Raw genomic sequence first — 6,000 nt, 5'->3', positions numbered from 1 at the left:
GCTGGAGGGATGGCTCAGAGACACTTCCAGCGAAAACAGTGGGGAGGTTTCAGGACCTCCTGTAGGGACACCCACTCCTCGCCGGAAACTGTCACGCAGAGAGTCCAGAAGACGTGTTTCCGTTAAGGAGCTTTTATGTTGGAAGCGATTCCGAAAGCAACCACTGTCGGAATCTGCCAGCGACTGACGGAGCCATGTTTAAGGGGCTCCGTTACAGACAGAGGTTTGCAAACTTGACCAAACTCTGAGGGACTAGGATTTTACACACAAGCAGCTCATCGTCCCATCACAGCATTCCGACAGTCTTCGTGAGCAGCTTGTGCAGGAGAAGGCATCATGAGCAACCCAGCCGGAACCGGAGAAGCAGGAGCTGGAGCGGGTCCAAGCCTGGAAGAAAGGTACCGGGTGTTGGAGGTCCAGCTAGCGCTGCAGACGGCGAGGCTTGAGGAGAGGAGGGCTCAGGATGCAGACAAAAAGGGGAAAGACACCCAGCTCGTCAGAAAGGTACCAGGATTGGTGCAGAAGTTTGGGGGGGAGCCCAAAGACTATCATGGCTTTCGGACAGAGATGCAATATGCCCTCAATCTGCAGTTTGATGAATTCCCTGACGAGGAATCAAGAGTGGCTTTCGTGATTGGGCATCTTGAAAAGGGGGCGAGAGACTGGGTTAGACCCCTGATGGCAGCGAATAGTGACGTCCTAAAGGACACGATGAAGTTCTTTCGCGCCATGGATCTGATGTTTTCCAGCGATATTGAACAGGGAGTGGTCCGCAGACAGTTAATGGCTTGCAAACAGGGGAGCCGATCTGTCCGTGAGTACTGGACTGAATTCACCATGTTGATCCATAAATTGGGGTGGGATCTATCGGCGGAACCCATTCAAATGCTTTTTGAAGAAGGGCTTTCTTCGGCTGTGAAAGACGAACTTTCCCGGGCGCCCAGGGCGGAGTCTATGGACCAGCTGACCAAATCAGCGCTGACCATAGGAGCGCGCCAGGAGGCGAGAGCATTGGAGAGGCGGGAAGGGAAGGGGGAACGTTGGAAGGAGTTCCGCATTCCAGACATTCCAGAGCCAACTTTCCCGCCGGCAGAGCCGATGGAAATCGGAACAGCGCGCGCGCGCGCAGTTTCAAAGCCCAGTGAAGGGGGAAAGAAGGAGGGAAAAGGCGCCCGGAAATGCTATCTCTGCCAACAGCCAGGTCACTTTGCCAGAGTCTGCCCCCAGAGGAAGGAATGGCAAGGGATGGTAGGAGCTGTGGAGGGAAGAGAGGAAGAAATACCGAAGCAAGTAAAAGCCAACGCCTGGCTGCCACCGTCGGGGCACAGCAGTCAGGCCAAAGAGCAGTGAAAGTGCCCACGCCAGAACCTCCTAAACCCGCCCTAGTGATAGAAGTGGCGCTAGAGCTGCCAAACGGACACCCTCTAAAGATAAAGGCGCTGTTGGACTCAGGCAGCTCCTGCAATTTCATGAGCAAAGAGTTTGCAGCTGAACACCAGATACAGACGATCCCTTTAAGCAACCCCCTGCAGGTGACCACGATCGATGGCAGGGAGCTGTTGGGAGGAGAAGTCAGCTTGCAGACCGTCCCAATGATAATGAAGGTGGCAAGGCACACCGAACTGATAGCGTTTAATGTGGCCACCTTGGGAGGAGCTCCCATTATATTGGGGATGAGCTGGCTAGCGTTACATGATCCGCTGGTGGGCTGGCATCAGAGAGTGGTTTCTTTTGGTTCAGCACATTGCTTAGAACACTGCAAAGAGGGAAAGGGTTTGGCAGGGGCGCAAGCCACCCTAGCAGGGACTGAAGTAACGGAGAACGTGAAGGTACCACGACAATACGCAGATCTCCGCGACGTCTTCAGCGAAAGGGAAGCTGACCAATTACCCCCGCATAGACCCTTTGACTGTCAAATCAATTTACTCCCTGGGGCACAGCTCCCTGTAGGCAAGCTGTACGCCATGTCAGACAGAGAGATGCAGGAGCTAAGAGAGTTCATTGACAAGAACCTGAAGAGAGGGTTCATCAGAGAGTCCAGGGCGGTGGGGGGCAGCCCAGTGTTTTTTGTGGATAAAAAAAACACGAACAAGCCGAGGCTTGTGTGTGACTTCAGGGCCTTAAATGCAGTGTCAGAACCAGTGGCTTTCCCTATGCCCAGGATTGACGACATTTTGACAAGGGTCAGGAAGGGAAAGATTTTTACTAAACTGGACCTAAGGGGGGCGTACAACCTGATACGAATAAGGAAGGGGGATGAATGGAAAACCACCATGTTCACCCCTTTGGGGGCATTTGAATATTTAGTTATGCCCTTCGGCCTACAAGGAGGCTCCGCGTGCTTTCAATCGTTTATGAACCACGTCCTGGGGCCTTTGCTTTACAAGAATTGTGTGGCCTTCTTAGACGACGTGTTGGTGTATTCTGAGAATGAGGAGCAGCATGTGAGAGACGTCAGAGAAGTGTTGAGCAGGCTGCAAGCCAACCAGCTGTGGGTGAAACTGGAGAAGTGTCAGTTTCATACCAAGGAGGTGGAATTCCTGGGGTATCGCCTGTCAGACAAGGGATTGGCCATGGATCCCGGCAAGGTCCAGGCGGTGCTGGAATGGAAAACACCCAAAACAAGGAAGGATGTGCAGAGGTTCCTAGGATTTGGGAACTTCTATCGTAAGTTCATCCGAAACTTTGCCCACCTGACGGCGCCCATTACGGACTGTCTCAGCAGTAAGAAGAAGTTCGTTTGGACTGAGGAGGCGGAGCGAGCATTTGAGGAACTAAAAAGGGCCTTCGCCTCGGAACAACAACTCCTGCATGTGGATTTACAAAAACCGATGAGAGTGGAAACTGACGCATCAGACAGAGCGATTGGGGCGGTGCTTCTGCAGCCAGGGAAGGAGGAGTCAGAGTGGAGACCGTGTGCCTTTTTTTCGCGAAAGCTGAACAAATCCGAGAGGAACTACACGGTGTATGACCGAGAACTACTAGCCATTCATGAGGCGTTCCGGAGATGGAGGCACCTGCTAATTGGCGCACAACATAAGGTGCAAGTGTGCACTGACCACAAGAACCTAGAGTATTGGAGGACGGCACGAGTGCTCAACCAACGGCAAGTGAGATGGGCCCAGGAGTTCTCCAAATTTAACTTTGAGATTTGTTACGTGCCAGGCCCAGAGAACATTAGGGCGGACGCTCTCTCACGCAAACCTGAATATTTGGAGGAGGAGGGAGCACCCGAAGAGAGACATGTCATTCCAGAGGACCGCTGGGTGTGTGGGGCGGCATTGGTGGGACAAAGAGAACTGGTAGAGGAAACAGAGAATGATGAATACGCCCAGAATAAGCTCAGAGGTCTTAGGGGTGAGGGAGAGGAACCAGGGGGTTTCGAGGAAAGAAATGGAGCTTTGTATTACAAAGGGGCACTGTATATCCCTGAAGGAGACTTAAGGGGGAGGGTACTCAAGCAGTTGCACGACAGCCCCACGGCGGGGCATTTTGGACAACACAAAACCATGTGGTTGGTCACCAGGGAATTTTGGTGGCCTAAGGTGAGGGAAGATGTACGGGAGTATGTAAGAGGGTGTGAGCAATGCCAGCGAGCCAAAGGGGAGAGGCGGGCACCGGCGGGGCTATTAGAACCCTTACCAACCCCAGAACGACCTTGGGAGGCAGTGTCGATAGATTTTATGACTGATCTGCCGAAGTCCAAGGGGAAAACAGCCATCATGGTGGTGGTAGACCTACTAACAAAGATGTGCCACTTTGTAGCCTGCTCGCATGCAGTCACGGCGGAAGAGACAGCGAAGTTATTTGTAGAACACATTTTTAGGTTGCACGGGGTGCCATTGAGGGTGGTCTCAGACCGAGGAAAACAATTTACTTCCAGGTTCTGGAGGAAGCTCATGAGCTTACTGCAGGTGGAGGTCAACTTTTCGACTGCCCGGCACCCTGAAACCAACGGGCAGGCGGAAAGAGCAAACGGGGTCCTCCAGCAATACCTGAGGTGTTATGTCAATGACAGAGAGAATGACTGGGTAGAAAAGTTGGCGCTGGCGGAATTTGCCTACAACAATGCCGAGAATGTGTCCACAGGGATGAGCCCCTTCTTGGCTAATTATGGGTGTCATCCCAGGGCTTTCCCAGGGGGAGAAGGGGAGAGATGGGGTGTCCCGGCAGCCGAGCATTTTGTAGAAGAAATGGAAGCAATCCATCGTCAGCTCCAACTCAACTTAGAAAGGGCGAAGGAAGAATACAAGAGGCAGGCAGACAAGAACCGAAGGGAAGGTGAAACCATAAGGGTGGGAGATAGGGTGTGGCTGTCAACCCAAGGGTTGCCGTTCAAAGGAGGTTGTAAGAAATTAAGACCCAGGAGATTGGGTCCCTTTGAGGTCATTCAACAGGTCAACCCAGTGGCTTTCAGGCTCCGGTTACCCAACCACATGAAACTGCACCCAGTATTTCACAGGTCGTTACTGTCACCGTATGAGGGGGGACGAGAAGGGATGGCCACTCGGGGACCGGTCATAGAAGAAAGGGAATGCAGCAGCCATGTGGCAGAAATCCTCGACGCCAGATGGAAGGGGGATCAGGTGGAGTATTTGGTAGCGTGGGAAGGAGAACCGGAGTCAGAAAACACTTGGGTAATGGCAGAAGATATCAATGACGAGGTATTGATAGAAACGTTCCATCAAAGGTTCCCAAGGAAACCTCAGCCTGTGGAGAGGTTCCGGAGGGAATACTTTGGGACCACCGATGAGGAGGAGGAGTTGGAAGGATTCTCGGAATCGGAAGGGGAAGGGGAGATGGACTCTGAGGAGGAGGAGTACTTCGAGACCAGGAACCGCAACAGGTGGAGAGAAGTGTTCGGGACATCAGAAGATGAAGGAAGTTCATTCCGGGGTTTTGCCTCCTCACCGCCCGTAGAGGAGGGGGCGAGAGGGGATGAAGGGGGCCCTGGAGGGGAGGTGGATGTCAGGGAACTGCCATCGGAAGGAAGGGAAGTGAAAGGGCTCACACAGGTTGGGAGAGACTCAGCAGCTGAAGAGGGAACCAGTAGGGGGAGAGGAGCTGGGCTGAGGGAAAGGGAGCTGGAGGGATGGCTCAGAGACACTTCCAGCGAAAACAGTGGGGAGGTTTCAGGACCTCCTGTAGGGACACCCACTCCTCGCCGGAAACTGTCACGCAGAGAGTCCAGAAGACGTGTTTCCGTTAAGGAGCTTTTATGTTGGAAGCGATTCCGAAAGCAACCACTGTCGGAATCTGCCAGCGACTGACGGAGCCATGTTTAAGGGGCTCCGTTACAGACAGAGGTTTGCAAACTTGACCAAACTCTGAGGGACTAGGATTTTACACACAAGCAGCTCATCGTCCCATCACACTTGGGTTAAGTACTTAATTCGTTCCGGAGGTCCGTACTTAACCTGAAACTGTTCTTAACCTGAAGCAACACTTTAGCTAATGGGGCCTCCCGCTGCTGCCACGCCACCGGAGCACAATTTCTCTTCTCATCCTGAAGCAAAGTTCTTAACCTGAAGCACTATTTCTGGGTTAGCGGAGTCTGTAACCTGAAGCGTATGTAACCTGAAGCGTATGTAACCCAAGGTACCACTGTACTTCTGTTTCCATACAAGACTGGGCTCTGGACAAAGTGCGTTCTGCTGAATTTTTTCTTCCATTGGTTGGCCCTGCTGGAGATGCCTAGAATCAGAAATTCTCCAGAACAGCACCAGGAGGCTAGGTGTAACTTCCATGTTAATTTTCCGCAATGCCCCAATCAATATTATGTAGGGGCATCACCAGAAATTAAAATAGGGGCTACATCCAGGTGCTTGGTGCTTCCCTGAGATCTATGATAGAGTTTTTAAAAAGAGAGACAAGGGCAGGTGTCAACAGAAGGCCCTGGTAACTGCTGAAGGATGCTAGGCCTGTTTCTTTTGTGGAATGTGCAAGTTAGAAAGCAAAGCAATCTGTAGAAAGTAGTCTGTCTATCTTAACATGCAATGG

Source organism: Podarcis pityusensis, assembly GCF_964106645.2.
Source record: "Podarcis pityusensis genome assembly, chromosome: 3".
Classification (NCBI taxonomy): Eukaryota; Metazoa; Chordata; class Lepidosauria; order Squamata; family Lacertidae; genus Podarcis; species Podarcis pityusensis.
Note: the sequence above shows the minus strand (reverse complement) of the source record.